The 23,172-nt window shown below is 33.4% G+C and overlaps 1 long non-coding RNA gene across 1 annotated transcript; it reads left to right on the top strand.

The window, feature by feature from the left end:
* Positions 1-8,668: 8,668 nt before the first annotated feature.
* Positions 8,669-21,951, top strand: LOC107973725 (uncharacterized). The gene is made up of 3 exons (XR_001716119.2): positions 8,669-8,837; positions 8,994-9,099; positions 21,719-21,951. It is a non-coding gene; the product is annotated as an uncharacterized LOC107973725 (long non-coding RNA).
* The last annotated feature ends 1,221 nt before the right edge of the window (positions 21,952-23,172 follow it).

Below are 23,172 nucleotides of genomic sequence, written 5' to 3' on the forward strand. Positions count from 1 at the left end.
GCATAGCATCTTCCCAGATCTGCTCTGCATTGCCCTCGTAGAGTTGGGAGTGGGGCAAGTAGCACCGACATTAACCTGAAGTTAATGCTGCTTTCTGTGCACTGAATATAACCCATTTGTCTAAATGCATTTGTACTCATTGTTTTCTTGCCAACTTCCATAAAAATTGTGGTAAATTAGCCTAGGGGCTATGCTGCTGCTTGGCAATTGCTTGACCACTTGACTTACATAAAAAAAGAAGCAAAAAAGGGAATGCAGACATAAGAGCTGTTCTTTTAGGAGTATTCTCAGAACTTACCGTGGTGTACATGGGAAGAGTTATTGAGGAGTCAAGAAAAACTCTAAGAGTGACCAGGAATTATAGTTTTAATTGTAGCTACGTTACTAGCACAGTTATCAGCAGTTCTACTATAGAAGAAGGAAAGCTGATATCATTGGAAAACTAGCTGTTGTCCTATTGAAGTACTTATGCTCAAAAAAAGGAAATAAGAGACAATTGGCAAGAAAACAATGTGGAGTGAAATTAAACTTTTATGAATGTATGTACTATGTGTGTTCACACAGAAGCAAATATCAAGTGATCTGATGAATGTTAATCAGTCTATTGGCCAAAATGGGCAATTAATAATAGATACTAAGTCAAATGTTTAAAGTACAGTCATGCATTGTTGAATGACAGGGATACATTCTGAGAAATGCATCATTAGGTGATTTGGTTGTTGTGCAAACCTTATAGTGTATATTTACACAAACATGGATGGTATAGGTTGCTACACACTTAGGCTATACGGTATAGCTTACGGTTCCTAGGCTACAAACCCATACCGCATGTTACTGTATTGAATACTGTAGGCAATTTTAACACAATAGTAAATATTTGTGTATCTAAACACATCTAGATATAGAAAAGGTACAATAAAAGTGTCATATTATAATCTTAATGGGACCACCATCAAGTATGTGGTCTGTTGACAGAAATGTCATTGTGTGGTACACAACTGTAATACATTTTAAACTTCAGCCAGATTTTAGGACAAGTTTTGAAATAAAGAGTGAGAACAAATGCTGACAAATATGTTTATAGTAGACAAAAGAAGCTGAACATTCAGCTACTGTGTCTTCAGGGAAATACTCGGTTGACAATCAGGACAAAGGGCATTGTTAGAATATACAGGAATGACATATAAGCAAGCAAATGTGTTAAGAATATGAAGATATTAAGGCACTACCTAAGAACTTTATCACTAGTTTTGGTATAAATTGATCTTATTTAAATAAATACTAATAAAACATACAATCAGATATTTGGATAGTAAGAAATAATTCAGGATTTCATGGAATGACTTTTTTCCCCTCTGAGGCTATTGTAATTATAAATCTGTAATACAGGAAAGAGAGAGAGAAAGTATTGTAGCCCCATAAAAGATACATTTAAATACTTTAAGCAATTTCTCAGTCCATTTTGAAGAGGAAGTAAAATAAGTCCTAAAACTGTCAAGCATGAGATTTAGACGTTTGGTGGTAGTGATTTTGTTTTATTTTCTGTGATTAAACCTGTTTACTCATTTTCTAAAATTTTGCAGCAGGTATAAAGGCAGATTAAGAAAACCTAATTGTATTGAATAAATTTAGAAGGATGTAATCTTGTTATTAATTGTCATTCATTTGTTTTATTTGCATATCATGATGGCCTTATCTATTTTCCAATTAGTTTCCCCTGTTTTTAGTTTATCAAGTGATTCCAACAGAAAAATCTCAGTGTATTTTATTATGGGTTTGGTAAAAGTGCCCGATCTAGCAGATAATTACACTTTCCAAGACACTTTTATAGGCTTTTATTTCATAGCCCATGAAGCTCAATATTTCGTGAATTTTATAGTCCATGAAATAAAGAGCTGGTGTAGCAATAAGTTAAACCATTTAGGTTTCAAAAATGAATGTTAATTCTGAGATGCATTATGCTATAGGCCAATTGTCTAATGAGTTTGAGAGTAATTTTATTTTTATATATTTGGAGCAGACACTTTATCACATAAACACATTTTTTTTTTTACTCAAGAAAAAGTCCAAGATGAAAGAAGTCAGGCAAAATGAGGAATAGATTTCTATCTCTGATTTCAATCATATCAGGCGCTGGAACTGAAGCCAATAATTTAGGTTTCGAAAATTGTTCTTCCATTTAATAACTGTGTAACTGTGTGCATATCACCTAACTTCTTTGAGTTCAGGTTATTCATCTATATAATTATGTTAATTATACCTCATTATATGTCTATCTCATAAGATAGTAGATTTTAAACTTTTCTAAATAGCAAGACCTTTTTTTTTAAACAAATGAAATGTTATTCAGAAATCCAATTGATAAACGCAATTTGTTCTGGATGAAAAGGGAATGGCAGGCAGCATTGAAAAAGAGGCTGGTTCAGCTTCAAGTTTCCTTTCCTTCCTCATGGCCCTTCCCACCACAGGCTATCTTAATAACAACTTTGCATATCAGTAGGGCTTAAAGTACTCTTTGAAATACTTTGCCATTTAAATATTCTCATCTATAAATTGCCTAACATAATAAAGTATTAAATAAATTTGTGGCATTATGTTGCTAAATTAGTGAGGCAAAGAATTTAAATATTTAAATATTTTAAATATGAAAAGAATTTAAATATTGTTTATTTTCACCCACTCCTATCTTAGGGGAGGGCAAATGTTACTTCTTTTTCCTCTGTGTACTTTATATGGATTGGTTATTTAGTACACCCTTTGTTTGCTATAGATTTTGAGATAAATCCAAAGACAGATAAAAGAAGTTTTATCATATTGGAATCCCAGTGAGAATTTTTACTTCTTCCTCCCCATGATATACTTTCAAGAGTCCAGAGCTCTCAGACATGTGGCTGCTGGGCTTTTGCTTAGTGGCAGTTAGTATGATGACCTGGGGATTTCTTAGTTTGTGCAAATTTGCCAATAAGGACAGCAGAGCTGTCTACAATAGAACGACTCCTCCACACATCTGACCAGGCCCTTATCTGTACTCCTAGGGTTGCAAATATGAAATAGTGCTAGTTTTGGCATATGATGTAAACACTCTCCTGGATACCACCTTAGGCTTTCAAGGAGAAATAGAGGACTAATTAACAACTCAATTTGCAAAAAAAAAATGCTTAAATTACTCATAAACAGAGGACAAAAATAAAAAATGACATGTACCAGACCTTATTTTTCTTTGATATGGCAAACATATACATGTTTCCAGCTAAAACCAATCATTTATAAAAATAATCATACAAACTTAGCTATATGGAAGCTCTTCCTTTAGTCTACTGCATTTTATATGAGTTATGTGGATTAATAAGTTAGCATACTACAGTTTTATTTTTAAACTCAATCCTACTACAACAGCTGTTCATTAATTTATCTGGTTATGTGTATCTCATATAATTTTGAGATTACTGCCTCTAAAGCCAATTAAAAAACTTTATAACCTCTTCCTGGAAAGAGAACAGTCTTTATTTTAAAATGCCATATTCGCAACTCTTAACACATATCTAGAGATTTTTCCAAGGTATATCCCCAAGTAACTGTAGACCTATTGAATTAGAGTTTCCATGGGTGGGCCTCAAAAACTTTTATTTTTTATAATTAGGTAGTATACTTGCACTGATGTTGAAATTTGGGCAATATTCATCTAGATACATATTTTAGAAAAATGCATAAGCAACAGAGGACATAAACAATTTGTTTTATTTACCATAGTGTCACCAGTGTGTATCACAAAATCTGGCACGTAGCAGATATTCTGATGAAAAAAAGTTTTCAGATTATTTAAAAACAAAGGATTTAAAAGAGATATGACCAATTTTAAAAATGAGACAGAGAAATTGTTGGTGAGCCTTTTAGAAATGTTTTTGATACTTACTTTATTCTTCTTCTTTCCTCTTAACTATATAAAATTCTGTAATTTTTGGATTGTTAACTTTTCCTTTAATAAACACACTTGCTTACAGTCAGCCAGATAAAGCCTTGGCTAGATCTGTTAAAATAGCTCACTGATCTAACATCTTGAATTCTTCATAAGACAGAATATGCCATGAAATACCATGTTTTAGAAATACAATCATTTTTACTAGTACTTTTTATGCATTCAAATTTCCTGAATTGTGCAGGTCCCAGTTAGGTGGCTGGTTCCATTCCAGTAACAATTAGGAAACTCTTTTTATAATCCAATTTGATTGATTAAGAAAAAGAGGTTAAGACAAAAATGTTAGGTTCCCAAATACAAATACACCAATAAAAGTCAAGAACTATATCTGAAGCCCACATCTGCATGGCTCCAAATTCGTATTCTTAAGCAGTGTGGTATGGTATTATCTTTATTATTATATTTTCTTGTTTGTCAAATCAGGAAAAGTCCGTATGATTACCTTACTTCAGTGTTCTGATTTGATTTTCCATAGGCTCTATTAATTCTTTTATTTTAAACAGCTTTATTAAGGTTTTAATTGAATACATGAACTTTAGATATTTAAAGTGTTTAATTTATGTACTGCTGTAGCTATATAGCCTATACACCTACAAACCATCGCAACAATTGAGGTAGTGAACATGTCCAACACCCTCAAACATTGCTTCTTCTTTTTTTTTTTTTTTTTTTTGAGACTGGAGTCTAGTTCTGGTCGCCCAGGCTGAAGTGCAGTGGCACGATCTCAGCTCACTGCAATCTCTACCTCCCGGGTTCAAACTATTCTCCTGCCTCAGCCTCCTAAGTAGCTGGGATTACAGGCATGTGCCACCATGCCCGGCTAATTTTGTATTTTTAGTAGCTATGGAGTTTCTCCATGTTGGTCAGGCTGGTCTCAAACTCCTGACCTCAGGTGATCCGCCTGGCTCAGCCTCCCAAAGTGCTGGGATTACAGGTGTGAGCCACCACGCCCGGCTGGCCCGCAAACATTTCTGTGTGCCCTTTATAATCTTTCCATCCAGCCTTGCTCCAATCTCCTTCCTCCCTCATTCTCCCACAACAACCCTTGAACTGCCCTCTGACCATGTATGTTAGTTTACATTCCTAAACTTTTATGAAGAATTATACAGAATCTATTATTTTCAATTTTAATTATTTTTCTCAGCAGAGTTGTTTAAAAATTCAAACATTTTATTAGCAGTATCAATAGTTTTTTTCTTCATATTACTGATAGTATTCCATTGTATGGATATACCAGTTTATCGGTTAATGAACATTTGTTTTGTTTTGTATAGTTTTTTTGGCTATTACAAGTATAGCGGCTATAAAATTTGTAACCACGTCTTTGTATGGACTTTTTCTTATTTCATTTTGGGAAATATTTAAGAGTAGAATGGCTGAATCATATCACAGGTGTATGTTTATCTCTGAGAAACTGCAAAACCATTTTACACGTGATTATGTCAATTTATACTGCCTCAAGCGGTATATGAGTTACACACACTCCATAGTCATTTTTTTAATAGTCGTTTTCATAGATGTGCAGTACGTTTTTCTGTGGTTTTAATGTACATTTCCCTAATGGCTAACAGTGTATATTTTCATGTACTTATTTACCATCTATATATCCCCCTTGTTGGACTGCTTATTGAAATCCTTTGCTTTTTTTTGAGACGGAGTCTCATTCTATCTCCCAGGCTGGAGTGCAGTGACGCATTCTTGGCTCACTGCAAACTCCACCTCCCAGGTTCATGCCATTCTCCTGCCTCAGCCTCCCGAGTAACTGGGACTACAGGCACCCGCCACCACGCCCGGCTAATTTTTTTATATTTTTTAGTAGAGATGGGGTTTCACCGTGTTAGCCAGGATGGTCTCGATCTCCTGACCTCATGATCCACCCGCCTCGGCCTCCCAAAGTGCTGGGATTACAGGCGTGAGCCACGCCCGGCCATCCTTCGCTAATATTTTTATTGGGTTTGTTGTATATTATTAAATTTTGAGATTCTTTTATATTCTTTGGACAAAAGTCTTTTGTCAAGTATATGATTTGTAACTATATTCACCTAGTCTGTGGCTTATATCTTCACTCGGTTAACAGTGTCTTTTGAAGAGCAGAAGTTCTTAATTTGAATTGAGTATAATTTTTCAGTCACTTTCATAGATCATATTTTTAGTGCATATCTAGAAATTTTTTTCATAACCAAGGTTAGCAAACATTTTTGTTATATTTTTTCTAGACATTTTGTATTTTTCATTTTCATTTAGAGCTATGAGTTATTTTAAGTGACTTATATGATGCAAATTATGGATCAAATATCTTATAATTTTTGCATATGGATATTCAATCATTAAAACGTATGTTGAAAAGACTATCTTTTTTTCTACTTAATTGTTTTGCACTTTTGTAAAAAATCAGTTATCATATGTATATGGGTCTATTTCTGAATATTCTGTTATGTTCTATATTTCTGTTTTGAAACTATCACTTGTTTAATATAAATTTACATTATATCTTTCAATTTTGTTTTAGTTACTTTAGGTCTGCTGAGTAATCATATAACTTTTAGAACCAGATTTCAAATTTTTATTTTAAAAATCCTGCTATGGTTTTTATTGGAAGTGTAGTGAATCTATAGTTTGGTTTGGAAAGAATTATCATCTTCTGATTCTTCTGATTGGTGGATATGGTGTCTTCTGATTCATGAATGTAGCATATTTCTCCATTTATTTAGTTTTTTTAAATTTTTCTCTCATAATGTTGAGATCTTTTACAGCCTTTTAAAGATTTCTAATTTCTTTTATATATTAAAAGTTTTTTTACACAATAATGTTGAAATTTTAATTATTCAATTGTTTTCTCTGGTACATAGAAATGGTTTTGATTTTTACAAGCTTCTGGCTTTTCATGGCTACCACTCCATGGAGATGAAAAGATAGTTAATAGTTGTAGTTCTAAGTTAACAGATCCTGCTGTCCTTATAGGCTTAAGAAAAGTTTCTTGAATGAATATGTTTAGTTTGTTCTGTGCCTTTAATTTTTAGGGGTCCTGAAATGGCTGAGTTTGATATATTTGCCTTTTTCTTTTTTCTTTTTCTTTTTGCTTTTGTTTTGAGCAAACTCACTGAACTTCTGTGCATCCTAATTCCATGAACCCACATTTATTAAGCAATTTGATTACATATTTTCTAAAAAAATTATATATGTCCAGACAAGTTCTGGTTTCTTTTTCTTTGTTTAGGGCTTCAGATTATTTAAAGTGGATTTGTTCACACTTGTCTCTTGATATTATTATTCACTACTTAGTGCCTAGAGACATAAATCCTACAGTTTTTTGAGGCAACATTCCTAAGAGGTGCCCTGGCATGGAGCTGCACTGGAAGGGAGGTAGAGTGAAGATGAACTTTATGTTCACCAGAAGCTCACAGTAAAAGCATTCAGTTAAGAGCTGATTCTGAGCCAGGCGCAGTGGCTCACGCTTGTAATCCCAGCACTTTGGGAGGCCGAGGTGGGCGGATCCTGAGGTCAGGAGATCCAGACTATCCTGGCTAACATGGTGAAACCCCGTCTCTACTAAACAAATATAAAAAATTAGCCAGGCATGGTGGCGGGCACCTGTAGTCCCAGCTACTGGGGAGGCTGAGGCAGGAGAATGGTGTGAACCTGGGAGGTGGAGCTTGTAGTGAGCTGAGATTGCACCACTGCACTCCAGCCTGGGCAACAGAGTGAGACTCTGTCTCAAAAAACAAACAAACAAAAGAGCTGGTTCTGAAGGATCATTCACATTAGTTTAATATGTTGAGGGAAGTTTAATGTTACTGATACTTTTGTGAACTTTTGTGAAGTTTGACTCTTGATTTTTTTTAGGAAGTTCAACACTATTGACATTTGTTGCTATGAGGTTGATTATTTGGAAGGCTTATTCACAGTTTTTGTTTGTATCAGAATTTAGAAACGCATCCAATGGGAAGATGATAGCATCATAAAATTCAAGGAGCCTTTCCAATGTTTGATGTGATATGATGAGTACTTCTGCGTCCAGAATTTGTTCCTTGCTGTGGGTTCTTGGTCTCTCTGTCTTCAAGAACGAAGCCTCGGACTCTCGTGGTGAATGTTATAGTTCTTAAACATAGTGTGTCCGGAGTTTATTCCTTCAGATGTTCAGATGTGTCAGGAGTTTCTTCCTTCTGGTGGGTTCGTGGTCTTGCTGACTTTAGGAGTGAAGCCGCAGACCTTCGCAGTGGGTGTTACGGCTCTTAATTGTGGCGTGTCCGGAGTTGTTCGTTCCTCCTGGTGGGTTCGTGGTCTCGCTGACTTCAGAGTGAGGCTGCAGACCTTTGTAGTGAGTGTTACAGCTCATAAAGGTAGTGCAGACCCCAAGAGTGAGCAGCAACAAGGTTTATTGTGAAGAGTGAAAGAACAAAGCTTCCACACTGTGGAAGGGGACCTCAGTGGGTTGCCCCCTGCGGCTGGAGTGGCCAGCTTTTATTCCCTTATTTGGCGCCGCCCACATCCTGCTGATTGGCCCATTTTACAGAGTGCTGATTGGTCTGCTTTTACAGAGTACTGATTGGTGCATTTATAAACCTTTAGCTAGACACTGAGCGCTGATTGGTGAGTTTTTAGAGTGCTGATTCATGTGTTTACAAACCTTTAGCTAGACACAGAGCACTGATTGGTGTGTTTACAATCCTTTAGCTAGACAGAAAAGTTCTCCAAGTCCCCAACCGACCCAGGAGCCCAGCCAGCTTCACCTCTCACTTTGACCTTTCTATTAGACCCAAGAAATAATCACTGCTTTGGTTTGAGTGTTTGCAACCTTCAAAAATTCATATATAAACTGAATCCTTATTGTGGTTGTATTAAGATGTGGGGTCTTTGGGAAGTGAGTAAATCATGAGGGATCCACCCTCATGAATGAAATTAATGATCTTATACAGGAGGCTTAGGAAAGCTTCCTGGTCCTGCCGTTTCTTCAGCTATGTGAGAACTGAATATTCATTTTTTCCCCTTTTTGCCCTTCTTCCGTGTGACGATACAGGAACAAGATACCACCTTGAAGGTAGAGAGCTGGGATGATGGAAAAGTGAGCATGCCAAAGGATATGAAATATAATATCAACAAATGAGAAAAAAAGACTGGATTAGGTAAGTCTATCAATAAAACATGAGGTGTCAGGGAGATCACTAGTGCCATGTTTGTATAAAGAAGCAGGCAAAACAGGCAGCATCTCAAAAGAGAAGTAAGCATTTAGACACTTACACTAGGTTGTCCACATGAGGTTGGAAATTCCAAAATAGGGAATTCAGCTTAATCTGGGTGATATAAATGATTTTGGATTCTAAGTTCCAGTTGCAAAATACTTGGATTGAATTTTGATTTTCTTTTCACTTGTAATTAACTTCACTTTGTCTTCAACTTCACCCACTTTATTGTACAATATTAACAATAGTATCAGTAAAACAAATAAGGTTAATCAATGGCCTATAATTTCTGTTTTCTTAAAATAGAGATGGGATCTTACTATGTTTCTCAGGCTGGGTTTGAACTCCAGGGCTTAAGTAATTGTCCCACCTCAACCTCCTGAGTAGCTGGAACTACCATCAAGGCATGCACCACCAAGCCTGGCCCAATGACCTATTATTTCTAACAGGAAAATCACTTATTAGCTAAACAAGCCAGAGGGATCATCTCAGAGTAACATTACATATTAATTTAAAAATTATCAAATTAAAAGCTCCATAAATGATAAAATAAGTATTTAGTAATTTGAACAATTATTTATAAGACTAAAAATAAACTCAACATTTAATTAAAAACGTGCTGTCCATTACTTCAGACAGGTCTTTCTTCAGCAAGCCATTCGTAAAAGATGTTAATTAGAAGGTAAATGACCATATTAATTGCATAATTTATCTAAACATACATTTTATAATGTCAAAGATAAATACATACAAGCTTTCTACATTTTAAAAATAATGTTTAATATATACCACTAGAGAAAATTATTTGATTATCAGATATTTTTATGTCAAATGTTAAGGACAATTTTAATCAAGTTTAATGAAAGTAATTATTAATTAAAAATCATATTTTGAAGACAGCAAAATCAACATATTTTACATGTAAAAACAAAAATTAACAGATTATCAAACAAAATTGTATACATAATTATGCCAATTAAAATTATAAATTCTGTCACAAAAAGGAAAGGAAGGTAAGATGCTATTTTTTCCTTAAATGCTTGCACAGATTGTCACCATAGTAACTAACGGACACATCAGGAGAAAATCATTCATTTATATATTCTTGCAGGTGACTCTCACTCTCCCAATCTTTCTTTCAGCTGCCTCCATAACTTATTATTAGAACCAAAACAAATACTAGTGGAAAAACAGATGTTCACCTGAAAAGCTTTGCTTTTCAAGTAGAATTAGCTTGTAAATTGTGCATAGCCAAAGTGGTCAATATGCATTTAGTCTTTAGTCTGCGATATCCATTCCTGCCTAATTAATTGGTATGAAAATATTTCTTGTTTAGCACATCTTCCTTTATATGAGAAGGAGTTTTTTTTTTTCTGGCCTTACTTTCTAATAGAGAATCATATAGGATGAGTGTGAGAAAGTTCTTAGAGAAGTAGATTCAGAAGACTAAGTATTGATAGATGCATCATCTTAACTAATGGATAAAGAATGAGATATTTCAATAAGGAGCAATTTACAATGGCCTGTCTAATAATATCAATTGATGTCATTTATTATAACTTATACTATGTAACAAAATCATACTGAAGGCAAGAGCTTTCTGAGTTAGACATTTTATTCATATTTCCTGGATGAGCATATAGCGACTCAGAAACATATAGTAACTTGACAACTATTTACAGCTAGTAATCAGTGGGACTAGAATGCCAAACTATGCCTGTCTATTTATAAAACTAAAGACTTTTCACTACAATGTACTGTCACGTTCTTATTACACATAGAAGCCAGATGGCAAATTGGAAATACATCAGTCAGAAAAGCTATGGTAGAGATGGTAATTTTACTCCAATAACCATCCCCTTCCTCCATATAGAAATATAAATATCACCCCAATCAATTTTAGCTTGACACATGGCTTGCCTTTATCATTTATCAGCTTTTCTTGTAGCTATGACTTGTCATGTGATTAAATTTAGGGCATGAGGAATAAGCAGAAATGACGTGTGGGATTTCTGAGACTTCTCCTTACAGAAGATAATACTTTCCCATGGCTTTCTATTTTTTCTTCTTCCTGCTAGCTCACATACAGATATGGAGGAAAACTGTTTCAATTATGCAGGATTGCAACCAAAGAAATAGTAGTTTCACAAGATGTCAGGTAACCAGGTGCCTGAATGTCCTTGTGATGTGAAGCAACCTGCCAATTTTGGATTGTTCACGTCTGGTCTCCCCAGAGTGAGAGAAATTAATTTCTTTCTCATTTTAGTTACTATATTCTGGGGTCTCCTTTCTAAAGAGCCTTGAGTTGTAACTTAAGTAGTGGAGATATTCATTCACAGCCTGTTCTAGTTTGGTCTTTCGTAGTTATCTTATACCCAGAACAATTTTATTCACATGATAAACTTTTAACAAATGCTTACTGATTTAACTTATTCTTATATCCTGTTTAATAATAGAAAGAAAATACATGAATAATATAATTGGTAGGGTTATCCTCATGGTCATCAAAATACAAAGGATAAGAGAAGCAACTGTAACTGAAAGCAAATCCAGAGTTTCATAACAACCAAAGCTGAAAGTTTAACCATACAGATTCCTTAGCTTTCATTGTTGAATAAAATAAAACATAGTAGTGCATCAGAAATGGCAAGCTGTTTCCAAGCTATAAATTCTGAAAAAATATTGCACAATTGTCTCTGGCAAAACAATATTGTTTATTCCAGAGACAATTAAAAATAGAATTGATGATTCCCTGAATGGCATTTTTTTAAAATGCAGGGGTATTGAATGTATGACCATTTCCGTTTTTGACTTTGGTGGGCAAAATATTAAGATGCACTTGGGAAAAGCCATTTTTACAGTGTCCTCTAAAATTGTTCACTCTATAGAGGATAGACTTATTTTCATGTGTTTGTAGTCTTATTAAACCAAATTAATTAGCTTCTTGTAATGTATTACTTTTGTTACATATGTAAATTTTTTTATATTTACATTCCCTACTCTCTTGTTTGAAAATCAGTAATGTCTATAGATTCAAATATATTGAAAAGCAGGCAACATTACAGTTTAAATACAGCACATGCATTAAAGAAATCATCAGATAAGCAAATATCTTACTATAGATCACTTAATGTTAAGATACATAATTTAACAATTATGTACTTCAAAAAAATTTATTTGAGCAGTAAGGTGAAAATTGGTGGTGATACAGGACAGGTGAGCCCCAAGTTGGGACTTAGCCTGCAAAGGTTCTTGGCTTTGGCCAGAAAAGAATTCAAGGATGAGCTGGTGGTTGGGTAGAAGAAAACAGCTTTATTGAGGTGGCAGTGTTACAGCTCCATGACTGATGTTATAGAGCATGGCTGCCCCATAGGCAATGTGCTGAAAGTAGCAGCTCAGGGCAGTTTTGCAGTCACATTTATACCTAATTTTAATTATATGTAGATTAAGGGGGGTAAATGCAGAAATTTTTAGGGAAGGGGAAGTAACTTCTGGGTCATCAGGTCATTGCCATAGACAGGGGCAGTAATGGCTGTGCCTTGCCATGGCTATGGTAAACTGATGTGACACCCTGGTGGGCATGTCTTATGGAAAGCTGCTTCCACGCAGTCCCTGTTTTAGTTAGTCCTCGATTTGGTCCAGTGTCTGCACCCTGCCTCCAGAGTGAAGTCCCACCTCTTAACTTCAGTGGTAATTAGAATTAAATGTAACATTCATTGCCTTCAGTCAAGAAAAACCAACTGACTGCATAATTCAACCAAATGCCTCTTGCAATTTTTAGCCTCTGTGTTTCTTCTAGAATAATTCTGTTTTATTTTAGTTTGACAATAATAAGGAAGAAATAGTGGATTAGAATAACAATGGTCTACCTTCTTTGGAGCACTATTATTAGAACTTTCACAAATTGGTAACTGTGGTCAAGTTCTCAAGGCTTATTGGTATTTTCATAACTTTCACATAAGTATATAAAATTACTATATTGAGTAAGGCCTGTTTTTCATCTAATATATCTTCACATCTCTTTCATACTAATGGATGTATTTGGCAATAAGTATATTCTCTTCTAAAATTCATCAATTATCACTCAAATAAGCTATTCAAATACCTTTTTAATTTTCACTAATAAGATGGTGTTAACATAAATAACTTACTCTATATTAAATTTATTTTTGTTTTTGTTTGTGCATAAATTCACTTTATGTAATCTTCAATAAAACCCTTTTTCTGTTATTCCAGAGATAGATATCTGAATTCTACCTAAGGCCTTCATGACTCTATAGATTGCAAGCATACTTGTTTTTATTCTGATTCTCCCAGATTTTCTAATGGTTTCCCTTCATTTTATCTTCATTTCTTTGCTTCTATTTCTCTATCTAAATAAGTTTTTCTTTAATTCTATCTTTAATTACACATTTTCTTCAGAGAATATTGAGTGTATCTTGGCTTGTTCCCAAAAGTAAGTTAATATTTTGTTTTGAGACCTTGACAATTTTTACTAAATAATTCATTAACCTTTTAATATTTATAGCAGCACAAATGAAGGTGACTACTTGACTTTCAAATCTCTTTCTATGGATCATAACAAATAGTGTGAAGTCAATCATCCTACATATAAAATTTGGGTTACTTTTTATCTAAATGCATTTCCTTGCCATCACCTACATGGAAATTTATGTGTCAATGAATGTCTATTTCTATTCTTCTGTTCCTCCTGGACAACATATCCCTTACCAATTTTGAGGAATAAATGGCTGATTTTATATTCTCCTTCCATAATTTACTCCCTGGAGAACTGTTGTGATTGTCACCAGGAATCATCAGTTTTTCAGCGCCTATTTAAGGATTCCATAAGAGAAATTGAAGAATGGGACCTGCTTTTCCTATTTTTGTGAATGAAAGTGCATTCAAGCACTAGCTAGACCATCCAACTGAGACATATTCTACACTTCAGTGGTCCAAATTCTGTTCCTTTTCTTAGATAATCACTATATATATATATTTTTTCCATTAATATGGAGATAGTACAAGAGTCAAAATTATAGACTTGCTCAAATTAGTTATTTTTGTTAAATTGCTATACATCAACATAATTTGAAATTTATTGTAAATTTTGTGCAGCCGTCAGTCAATGTTACTCTGTGTATATATATTTTCTTTCTTTTTTTTTTTTGAGACGGAGTCTCCCACTCTCTCCCAGGCTGGAGTGCAGTGGTGCAATCTCGGCTCACTGCAAGCTCCACCTCCTGGGTTCACGCCATTCTCCTGCCTCAGCCTCCCGAGTAGCTGGGACTACAGGCACCCACCACCACGCCCGGCTAATTTTTTTGTATTTTTAGTAGAGACAGGGTTTCACCGTGTTAGCCAGGATGGTCTCGATCTCCTGACCTCGTGATCCGCCCACCTCGGCCTCCCAAAGTGCTGGGATTACAGGCATGAGCCACCACGCTTGGCTGTGTATACATTTTCATAGTGCATTATCCACCTTTCAGTATGCAAAATACATACACGTGCACTGCAGTTATGAAAAGTCAGCAGAATAAGTTAGAAAGTGCAAAGAATTTGATTCTATATCCAAGTTTAATTCTTAATGCCAAAACTTATTAGTTCTTGTTAGTTTTAGCAAATTACTTACATCCCTGGAGCCTTGATTTCCTCATATATATGATGTGCCATTATATTTCCACTGTTATGAGGATTAAGATTAACCAAACATCTGCTCGTAGGTGCTATTATTATAACTGCCCAGTGTAAATGTAGCAAAACAACTAATGCTACATCTACTAGTCTCTTGAGAACATGAGTCAGGATTAGGTTCTAAGCATTTTAAAATGACAATGCTGTTAGAAATAAAGGAGACTGCATGGTGACATAAGTATTTTCTAGCACTTACAAAAATGAAGAATAAAATGTGTTCTTATCATCTTCACTATCCAGATGAATAGTGAAAATTAAAGTCAGTCAAGGTATTATGATATAGATCAGTGGAAATGTAGTTCATGAAACACTAGCAATTAAGCTGTTAATGGCTTCCATTTAAAAACATTAACAAAAATTTCATATTCATATGAATTTTGGAAATATATTATATTCCTCTATCCACCTTGGAGACTGAATTTATTTATTAACAGGAATATTTTACTCAGTCTGAAATAAATTATCAAGAATTGTAACTAGGCTTAAAAAATTATTAAAACTTGTTTGCCACATAACACCTAATTACTCATGATAGCACTATTTTTAGATGTGGCCTGGGATGTTAATAATGCTAATTAGAAAACTATTATTACACATATAAGTCTAATACTTTTCATGATATTCATGGTACATGGCAGTGATTAAGAAATATTTTTGAGTGGCTAAATGAATAGTTGGTACTATTTCTCTATCTACCTATTTATTTAGTTTCTATTATTTTAGAATTCACTGGGCAAACCATATGCCACACTCACAAAAATAAAAAAAAAAAAACAGAGAAACAGGGGTTTTTATGATTCAAGCACTTCATGAAATATATGAGTAAAAATTGTAGCATATAACTTCTCTTAGTTTGCATTATTTTGACATTTTTCTTAAGTCACTATTTTATAATACATAGATTATGCCTAGGCATATATTACATTGCATTTATTATACTTTTAATTTTTTATAAAAATACTACTCAAAACCAATTGCCCTACCTTAATGAACTTCTTTAGGTTTTAGTGAGTATGTACACTGCGATTTGCATTCCAGTTTCAGCAAAGGAGAAAAGGCAAGATGTAGTTTTACACAACATTTAACAGGACTATGTTTCATTACAGAAGCGGAGGAACTGACCTCTGGTATTAGGTTCTCTGAGGAATACTAAAAGTAAGAGAAGCACATTAATATTAAAAACATTTATACAACTTTCACACAGCCTCAAAAGGTCTAAATATCTTTTTCTTTCTATGGTGAAGGAGCAGGACAGTAGATTTGTGACCTTCACTATTTACAACAAAAAGATTCTGTCTTCTACAACCTACTAAATTCACCATAAAGTTATGAACTTGTACTAACTGCTACAAGCCCTTTTAAAGTAAATTAATTAATCCTAATACTATATAATAAATAGCAAAGGTAACATAGAGTATTTCACTCAGAAGAAATAGTCCCTCATGTAGAAGAAAATTTTAGGTAGAGTATAATAGAAGTGAATGCCATTCAGAGCTCTTTTTTCTTTTTCTACCTATATTCAGCATATTTTTCAAAATTTATATTCTCGATTGATGTACCAAGTTATATTTTAGAAATATCTTGGGCAATAGAATGAATAAATTTGAGATAGGAGGTATAATCATGAGATTTAAAAGTCTTCTTTTCTCCAACAAAGGAAATATATGTATACTATTTCATAAACACTGGTCATTCTCAACTTGCAGTGAAATGTTTTTGGGACAATGGGGCAATCTAATTTGCTTTTAGATGTAGCATTTTGGCTTTTACAAAACCAAGGTGTGTATCCATAGAATGATGTAATAGTCTGGAAGTATTTCTTTAATAAGGGATTTAGGCTCTGGCAGGACATACTAATGAGATAGTCTTAGACATAATTGATTCACTCACTGATTATGCTTCCCTTGTGCAACAGTGTGTGTGTGTGTGTGTGTTCTGTATATTTTATATATCATTTTTCTAAAATTTTGCATTATTTCTAAAATTTCTATAATGTCTGCATTGTTTCTTTAGTCTTCAGTACCATAGATATACAGAATAGATACTACACATTTTCTTTTGCATAAAAAAAAACTCAAAGGAAGCTATTTTGAGAAGATTAATTTTAAGTAACATACGGATTCAGGAATTATACACTTTAAGAATGTGGTGATACTTTAATATCCCCAAAGTATTAAGCATAAAAAACACATTATCATTTCAATGTGTTTATTTTTAATTTGATCAACTGCATCCCCCCAGTTGAAAAGTTCCATTGAGTATTTGAACAGCTAATTAATATGTAATTGTATAAAATAAGTGCTCATTATTTTAAAAAGGTGGGATAATCAAATGTCTGAGAAAACAAAAAATATATAATTTTAATAGAATGTATAGCAAATAAACACTTTATGTCTTCATAATTTATAAACCAAAAGAAGCATTTTATTTCTAGCTATAGAACAAACTTTACAAAGGAACTCATCATTTAACCAGGGACTCAATTTAACAGTGATACATTTGTCAATTAAGACATGAAAAGAAAAACTATTAGCATATTCTGTAAAATTTTGCAAGGATTTTTGGGAGAAAGTCAACTTGTATGGAGACGGTCCCTAAAATACCCAAAATAAAGTTGCCTAGAAAGATGAATCTGCTTTGTAATAACCAAAAAAGAATGGTAAGCATGATGATGGTTCCAGAAAAAAAGCAAAAGAAACAAAAAACCCAGTATGTGTACTGAGTCTTTAGGGAACAAAAGTAATAGACTGGCAGCCACAGCATATGCTTGAGTGAAGAATGAGTCAACCAGAATATTTCCATAAACCATAATTCCCTAAAACAAAAGGCTGGATTAATCAAGTCAAATAGTTGCACATCATCTATTTCTAATCATAAGACTCTTTTTTCGTTTTGGTGCTTAGTTGCCTCTCACACTGCAACTTTCCCTGGTGATTTTGAGCCATTGATTCACCAGTCCTCTACATTAAATGGATCTACCCAGACCTCATTGGCTAAGAGATTCCCAATGATCCAAAACTCTTCTTACATTCACCCTGTCCTCATCAAGAGACCGTATATGTGTTCCATTCTACTATTGCCCAATTACCTGTATCTCCCAACTCTAACTCCTAGCTCAATGTGTTAATTCTAATAACATAGTTGCATTAACGAGCAATTAAAAAAACTTCCTGGAAATGCAATATTTTAAATAAAAATAAACATGACAAATATTGTGGAAATTGTTGGCAATTTGATCATAAGTGGGAATGAAGAGGTCCTTTAAAGCCTTTCTCTAGGTTCCAAACCTACCCTCAAATGCTCAAGTAAATGAAATTTCTTGTGATTTTCAGCACTATAATCTACACATCAACCATGAAGAGAAGAGTCTTCAGCAGAACACTCTTCTGAATGTTTAGTGAATAGTCTTTAAAAGCACTTCTTTAGGATTTTTTTTTGATTATTGATCCAGGCTTACATTTTATTGAGATTCATAAACTCTACACACCGACAGTGATCTCCACTGCTGAATAACAGCCTCTCTATGTATCAATCCTGACTTTAGAGTTTATAATATAAGAATTGTTAATTTTGTTTTTCTATTAGAGGGGATAATTAGATTGTAAGCCAAAGAATACCTAACTCTAAAATGGTGAATACATATCAAAGTATATACTGATGATGATAATATATTAACAAAGACATTTTGAATTTCGTGAATGTATTGATTTTTATCTGCTAACAATAAGTTCTGCTAAATATTTAAAAGACCCTTTATTTCCCCTCAAAAAAAAAAAAACAGTATGAGGAGACAATACTACACTCACCACATTTCAGCAGCATGTTCAGAAAAAAAATGCAATTTACTTTCAAAGTTAATTTATTTTTGTTTTATAAGTGAGGGAATCAAAATGATCTTTCTTTTGTGATATCCACTAGGGACAGGCAAAATGTTCTTAGTTTATCATAATTATTCTGCAAGAAATTTAGCTTTCCCTTAAGAAATCTGTTAAGAAGAGGCACTTAGCTCAAAGTGGCTGAGTCATATGTCTCAGGAGGATATCCCAGGGAGTGTGAACGAAGCAGATGTTTCCCATCTTCACCCACTCCTGAAGTGCTATCATTAACACCCTTACCAATCATGTGCTGTAAATTGCAAGCATGCTCCATTTAGTTCATTTTCTTGGATAGGTATTTCAATTTCAAAAAGCGATATTCCACATGGTCTTTAATTTTACTTAGGCTTCCTGGGAGCACTTTCCTTTGCATGTGTGTGACTGTTTTCCATGAAAATAAATGAAATATAGCCATGAATATCAATAAAGAAATAGAATACAGCAATAGATATAAATGAATAGAAACACATTATTTGCTAAAGTATTTTTATAGTGCATATTGGAAAGAACATTATTCACCATACACAGTTATTTTTCCTTTAAGGTAATTTGACCAACAGTGGAATTATAATTAAAATATTTCTTAAATTTTGGTCTCTTTTATGATCTTAAAGCTTAATCTCTCTGAATGCAAAGTATTACATATTTGTAAGAAATATATATACATATATGATTACAGTTAAAATTCTGTAGCTTGCTCATGGTTACTAATGAAGGGTAGCATTTTACACTTACATATGTTTATTTGATGTAGAATGTTTTTGAGAGCTTTTTAATAAGCCGTGTGTATAGTCACATTAATTCTTCAATACCTTGCCTAAGGGCAAATAACCAAAATTTTATTTTATTCTCCCTAAAAAGAGAAAGGAATAATTATAATCAGGCTGTGAACTGATTAGAACTCTCAAATGACAATGCAGCATAGGACTTTATAGTTCTACTTTATGAAGAAGTTTTGATTACTAATGGAAGAGAGAAAGAAATGAGAGACAGAGAGAGAGACAGAGAGATTGCAAATAAAAGAAAGCACAATTTTAAATAATAGGCATATAATTATAATTTCTAAAAAAGTGTATATTCACATATATGATTTCCTTAAAATTTGTCTTTATTTAAGAATAATGCAGAAAAGTCAAGCGGAAGGATATTATTTAGGATATAAAAATTTCAAATGCTCCAGACAATTAAATGTGTTGTAGAGTCTTAAAGAAAATGACACCGACAAATAAGAGTAACTTATAATTGCCCAATGTAATTCTACTAGTAAAGTTCTGGGAAATAGGATATCCTTTATGATAATATTAATATTTTACTTTAAAAATATGTATAATTTTATGTCACTAAATGAATCCCAAAAAAATATAGTGCAGAAGTCTAATCTTCATGTATGTCACACACTTTTAACTCAACATTGTCTGTTGTCTCTTGATACTGCTACTTAATTTAAAATAATGCTGTTCTTCTAATTTTCTGAGCCTTTGGCTTACCTAAGCAACTTATTGACCTAATCTAGATAGGATGTTAATAATAATCATGTCTATTTATTTTGTCTATACATTTAAAAATAATGGTCTTAAATTGCTAACACTTACTCACAAGTTAGAAAAGTGATTATTGTCTTAAAATATTCCATGTGATGTGTTGTCTTAAAACATTTCATGCGGAATCCAGATGTATTTAGACTGCATCTATGCATAGTCAGTTTCTTATCTATTTTGCTGTCTGTTCTTTCTCTTTTCATCTTCATAAATTATTTAGCAGGGATAGTAGAGGTAATTGTGTAACCAGGGAGCTGGAACTGATGAAAAGCAACAGTGACATTTTTTAAAAAGTTGAATGCTCCTATATTTCAAAAACAACTATATTTTGGAAACTCAAAATAATTCTTAATAATGGAATTAATCATGCTGTGTTTCTCCTATTTCATTTTTTCCATTAACTGAAATAACTGAAGAATAAATGTGAAAATTAAATGACAATAATTTGTTTCTGATATAGACCTATAACTTGTTTCATCATTTTCTTCCTGGTGTAAAATTTCTGTTTTATTTGAATATTTCTTGTATAATTTGCTTCCCTACATTTGGTAAGCTAATATTTAAAAACTTCAAGAAGCTCCTTTTTATTTTCTTGGTTTTATATGTTTACATAAAAATGATAAATAGCCTCATTTTTCAAACAAAGAAGACCACATTGTACACATAACATAAATAAAAAATGCACAGAAAAGCCTGTCTTGTAATCAGTAATGCAAACTAATTATGTCACATTTCATATAAGGAGACAAAAATGTTATAATAATACCAGGATTAATAATAGATCTGTTGACATGAGAGGAGTTTACATTGATTAATACCCTTCTGAGTATAATTTTAAAATATGTATAAAAGCCTTAAAAATATCATATCCTTAAGTCAAGGATGTCTGTCAGCCAGATCTGAGCATTTCCATTCATTGATTTGAATAATTATCAGCTTTCTTTGGTGATATAAAAAGTAGTAGGTAGGAAGATGAAATTAGTGAGTAGAAAGATGAAACTGCTTGTTTAAATCACAAAGCCGTGATCAGAGTTAAGATCATCTGATTCTTGGCCAGGACTTTTTAAATTTAGTTAGAATAAGAGAGCAAACATATGATGGGAAGAACAATGCCAAAAAATTAAATTAAAAAAATGTTTAAAATAAGGTAGCAATCAACATGAAAAATGTAACAAGATAATTGCTGAAAAATAGTTAACAGAAACAGATGTCTTTTGATGATTTGAAATATTAATGCATGATTATTTTAGATTCAGGCATTAATTAGGATGTCTAGAACAAGATTTAAATTTTGTGATAGTAACTTATTAGGTTAGGGGTTAGTGACTTGGTAGTAATTTGAATTTCTCATTACTGTTGAAGCCTTAGAATGAAGTCTTTCTATTTGTTATCTTCCTATTTCTTAGTTTGTCTTCCTCAAATACTTTTTTGAGACGTATCTTTATTTGTATATAGAATGTACATCATGGTGGGAAGCATAGAACTCCATTCTCTAGCCACGACAATGAACAATGATGCCAATCATAGTGTTACATCCCCATCACTACAGTCATTACTCCAGGGATATGCTCGTGATTCAAGCCAGTTAATCAGTGATGTATTTCTGCTTACAGAAGTGTCATGAGGTAAGACTGAAGATGTCCATTTCCAGGGCTCCAGTCTTTGGAGAAGGTGGTCAGAGAGAATGATGCTGAACAATTTTGAGAGTATTTGGAATGAAAGCAAGGGAGTGATAGTATATATGTCATTGCTTCTGTTTATGTTTAAGTGCAGTTCTACCTACTTCACAAAATTTGCATTTTCACCCTCTTGATTTTTACTTATCTTTCTTTCACTCAAACACAAAATATCCTAATTGACTGCATGAGTCTCAACTAACTCTGGTAAAGGAGGAAAGAATGTATATTACATGAATATTCATTCTTTCTGAACTTGGTTTTTTGTTTGTTTTAGTTTTAGTCAGGAATATCTAGATTATCAGAGCTATCTATAGGCAAAAGTAACAGAAAGTTGGTGGGGTTTTTTGTTTTGTGTTGTTTTGGAGAATCTCCCCTGTCCCTCAAGCATCCTTCTCTCAGTTTTGTATGCTCTTCCAGTGACCTCAGTTTGCTGATAAGCCCACTCAAGGACCTCAGGTATGAGAAACATTAAAATTTTACAAATATGCTATGGCTGCATTCCCTACAATTATATAATTTATATATATTTTTTTCATGCCATGTTTACCTACTTCAAGCAGGTATATTAGAATTAAATTTAAATGTTAATTAATATTAAATACTCTTAACTATTAACGAGACTGGCATATTACCTAATTATTTTATCATTCCAATCAAAATTAATCTTTCTCTCTCTTTTTCTTCTCCACCTGCCCTTTCTCATGGTGTTTCTTCTAGTTGTTATGATGGTCATGGTCCCTGGAATTTAGACATCTAAACTGAAGGAAGTCAGAAAACCTGATAATATTAAAATCAAAGATGACAGGCTAAAATTATTTCTTGGTGGAATTTGTATTTTAAGAGCCAACTTAACATCCAAACTCTAAGTACTGTATTGTAATGGTGGCATTTCTGACACTATTGTAACTAAGTGGATAAGATATTTTGAGTGCTACAATGAAAATTATTTTTTTCTCCCTTCACCAGGACAAAATGAGTTTGAACCTTTTGGATATATCTCAGATAAAATTTAAACAGATTCCAAGAGTCTTAGAGCTAAAAGAATTGTAGAATTTGTATGTACTATGACTTTATCACAAAGATAACAACTCTGACAAGTAGAGAGGATATTTAACAAAGTTTCACAAGGGTCTTGCAATCCGGCTTGGGACTTCTCCCTTTCAGTATGCTGCCAGTTGTGAAGTAAATGGAAACAGATTTGGACCGGCATTGTGCTAGCAAGGGGTATAT

The sequence above is a fragment of the Pan troglodytes genome, chromosome 13 (assembly GCF_028858775.2).
Source record: "Pan troglodytes isolate AG18354 chromosome 13, NHGRI_mPanTro3-v2.0_pri, whole genome shotgun sequence".
NCBI classification, from domain to species: Eukaryota; Metazoa; Chordata; class Mammalia; order Primates; family Hominidae; genus Pan; species Pan troglodytes.